A 4,359-nucleotide genomic window follows, 5' to 3' on the forward strand; every position below is an offset into this window, starting at 1 on the left:
AAGTCAGTTAGAAATACCAAGGATTCACACAAAATAAGGGGAGTCTGCTTTTAGTTATTATGCCGCCCGCAGTTGGAATCAGCTTCCAGAATAGATCAGATGTGCTAAAACATTAGTCACATTTAAATGCAGACTCAAAACTCATCTGTTTAGCTGTGCATTTATTGAATGAGCACTGTGCGATATCCGAACTAATTGCACTATATTCTATGTATAATCGTTTTCTTAAATTCATTTTAAACCTCTTAAATCAATTTTTTAAAATCATTTTCAAAGTTTTTTAATTCCTTGTTTTATTGTTGTGATTCTTTTTTTTTCTTTTCTTTTATGTAAAGCACTTTGAATTACCATTGTGTATGAAATGTGCTATACAAATAAACTTGCCTTGCCTTATGAATACAATAAACATTAGCAATGCCCCTTAGCTGTTCTAAATTCACTGTAAATCCATGGCTTCTTGGGGCTTATTGCTTTATTAAGAGGTTACAGTACATCATCTTTCTATTTATGTGAATCAATAGATGAGTGCTAAAGAGTCAAACATGGTATTGTAATTCATACCAGCAAGTGATCATTGGTCCCATCATTTCTCAGCACAAAGATTAATTCCGTATGTGCAGTAGATGTTGGCTTCCAAGGCCTGCTCAGCTTTACCGTAAAGACATACTTCACCCAGCCATGATTTCCTTTAAAAGATGGAGGCATATTTCTGAAATTAGGAAAAATTAAACTCTTTAGTTTCTGACAAGCATTACAGTGCATAATAGATATAACATTACACACCATCATATATTTATTTATTCAGAATATATATACTTTACTACTTTTTTTCACTTGTTTACAATATTATTAAAGCAAATATTGTAGAATAATAAGTAATTAATATTACTGACATCTGTTTTTTAGAGGATGATAATGATTTGTGGGGTAATGTTATAACTGATAGGGAACTGAAAGGAAGCAGGATGCGGCACAATTATTTATGCTCATGCAGTCTTGCTTATTCACTTCTATATATTGTGTTCATGAGCTGTGAATTACACCTGCCAAGTATTATTTCACTGTGCACATATTTACACAATAAGGAACAACAACAGCTGAAGATGAAAGGCACATCAGTAGTATCACTCACTGCTGAGGCAGCTGAAATCTGAATGGAAAAACATGACTTCCTGGCCTAATCACTGGTCCATCTGAGGAACAATAAGGCATGTTAATATGGGTTACAATAGAGTTTTTCAAAAAGCATATTTAGTTTACTATCAGCAAACAATCGTGGGCAGTCTCGGTACTGGCCGGGATTGTAGGTGGGGGCAGTGAATAACCAGCACTCTCTTCCACCCTCAATACCAGGACTGAGGCTGTCACCTGCTCCGGGTGTGTGTGTGTGTGTTCACTACTCACTGCTGTGTGTGTGCACTTGGATGGGTTAAATGCAGAGCACAAATTCCGAGTATGGGACACCTCACTTGGCCACAGGTCACTTTTACTTTCACTTTCACGTCACTTTCAACAATCATTTCAGGTTTCATGTAAGTTATAAAAAGTTTCATGTAATTTATTTGGTGCATATATGAAACCCATTTACTTACAATTTTCTCCATTTACAAGAGTTGTATTCTTTTCACTTTCTCCTGTAGACATTACAGCAAGAAATAAAAGTATTACACAATTGTGAATAATAATTTGAGTTTTCTATATCGTGCAACCTCACCTTTCTTCGAGCATTTGCATCCCCTGTCAACTTCACAAAAAAACTATCCACCTTTATTTCTTTGGTTACTTCCAAAACAACTCGCCCCTCCACAAAATCCCCACTAGTTAAAGTATTGCTTTCATTAATCGGGTCGTAGTGAAAACTGAGCTCTTTGATGGATCTGGACATTTTATTTTCTACTTATGTAGCCTACACTAGACATGCAAACATGCTCGCAAGCAGAATGACATTCATGTGAAAGAAAAAACGGGCTGAGGGCGTGACTGGAGATTGCGAAACACTGGCTATTCCACAGGGTTTAGTAAAGTTCAGGTAATGGTTTAGCCTTTGTCCCTGATATTGCTGTTGCATGGTGTGTCAACTCGACGACATCATTTCCTGTTTTAAAAAAATACAACAACAACAATTTACTGTAGCCTACCGTTAACACATTCGCTCTGCACACTTATTATGTTTACAAATTGTTATTTTTATAATTAATAACAGTTATAACTAACATGGTAGTGAAATATTAAAATTCTATAAAAAGCACCAATTCATTTCTGTAAATCTACTATAAGCAACATTACATATTATTCAATTATATTGTTTACTTTGAACGTAATAAAAGAATGTTTTCAAAATCATGTATTCAAAATAGTTTTATGCACACTATTAACACAAAAAACTTGTATCTTGTAGGCCTACTTTAACCTCAGGAGGATGGTGATCATGTATGATTCAAATTAAATTAACTTTTTTTTTAATCACTGATCTCTAATAGATGTTTATTAAATCATTGTAAATATATGTTTAAACATGTTTACATTTTCTTGTTAGTGATATTTTTATTTTATTCATTTATTTATTATTGTTGTTATTATTATTATTATATTTTTTTATTATTTATTTTTGTTTGTTTTTTTCTGAATTTTTAGCTGCTTTTAGATGTTGCTAATTTCAGAAGCTCAAGGGTGTCCGGTTAAACACTTCACACGTATTCTTTAGCAGTTCGCATTTGCATTTGTTCCAGACCTAGAGTCTGTGCTATTTATTCAACTTATCAAACACTGTTGCATTCTCTCACTGCAACCAAGACCCTCTTATGAGCTGCAGTGGTTGTAAAAATAGACTGAGTTTGTGCTGTGCCATCTGTGCTGTTTTAGTCAGGTATAATTTTGCATTTGTGTCCTTTTTCTGTTGCATTGTTATCCTTAGCATGCTATTTTAAATAACTGTGTCATGAAAAACTTAATTTATCAGCTAAGCTGGTTGGCTGGTTTTAGTTGGTCATACATAGCTGGTCAGACTCCACAGGCTGGTTTTAGAGGGGGTTTCATAAGACTGCATTTCCATAAATGGAGACCTATGGTGACAGAAACCAGAAATTACACTCAGTACAATCAGTTACAGCCTAACAAGGCTTGAACTCTGATGGAAAATGATCTAGCAGACCTGTAGAACGCAATAATAAGCTGGTTAGCTGGTCATAGCTTAGCAATTAATAGATTGAGGAATACTAAGAAAGTTGATGTCTAACTTAAAAAAAATGAAGGAGGGAGAGGGTAGAGAATGATGTCCCGGGTCGCTAAAGACCAGAGGTATGCATTTAAGGTTTAAGTTTAAAGTCAATCCATAATTGAGATTTAAACCTGAGTTTAAAGTTATGGTGCAACAGGATTAAAGTTAATCTTAAATATAACTTATATCTGATCAAAATGATGGGTTAAAAATTTAAACCTGCTTATTTTTAAAGGTTTGAAGTTTGGTGCAACAGAATTATTAGATACACCTTGATTTAATCTAGATTTAAAATTAATCATTGCAAACCATTCAGCTATACTTTGAAGAAGAAAAATGCATATTAGGCCTAATGTGCATTTTTCTTCTTCAAAGTATAGCTGAATGGTTTGCAATGATTAATTTTAAATCTAGATTAAATCAAGGTTTATCTAATTACCCTTTGCTGTGACACTCATATATTTAACTCCGGTGCTGTCCATTTCTTCTGATCATCCTTGAGATGGTTCTACACCTTCATTTGAATCCAGCTGTGTTTGATTATACTGATTGGACTTGATTAGGAAAGCCACACACCTGTCTATATAAGACCTTACAGCTCACAGTGCATGTCAGAGCAAATGAGAATCATGAGGTCAAAGGAACTGCCTGAAGAGCTCAGAGACAGAATTGTGGCAAGACACAGATCTGGCCAAGGTTACAAAAAAAATGTCTGCTGCACTTAAGGTTCCTAAGAGCACAGTGCCCTCCATAATCCTTAAATGGAAGACATTTGGGACGACCAGAACCCTTCCTAGAGCTGGCCATCCGGCCAAACTGAGCTATCGGGGGAGAAAAGCCTTGGTGAGAGAGGTAAAGAAGAACCCAAAGAGCACTGTGGCTGAAAGGGGGTCTGAATACTTTCCGTACCCACTGTATATACTGTATATATATAACTATAAAATACAGGCTACTCAATTTTTGTCTTGCAGGCACTCATGTCACTTCCATTTTCTTTCTTTCAGGATAAATGAATGAATGAATTAATGTGTTGTAAATCAGTCTGTAGGCCAATAGCGTACACATCCCCTAAATTTAGTGATCAACTATGCATATTATAAACTTAACATTTAACATACAACATTTTTTTCTATTAAATGATT

General features: G+C 34.8%; 1 pseudogene; it reads right to left on the bottom strand.

The window, feature by feature from the left end:
• LOC107571750 (arrestin domain-containing protein 3-like) overlaps positions 1-1,929 on the bottom strand; it is a 5,968-nt pseudogene extending 4,039 nt beyond the window's left edge.
• Between the last annotated feature and the right edge of the window lie 2,430 nt (positions 1,930-4,359).

Source organism: Sinocyclocheilus grahami, unplaced genomic scaffold, assembly GCF_001515645.1.
Source record: "Sinocyclocheilus grahami isolate Dianchi unplaced genomic scaffold, SAMN03320097.WGS_v1.1 scaffold1645.1, whole genome shotgun sequence".
In the NCBI taxonomy this organism is placed as follows: Eukaryota; Metazoa; Chordata; class Actinopteri; order Cypriniformes; family Cyprinidae; genus Sinocyclocheilus; species Sinocyclocheilus grahami.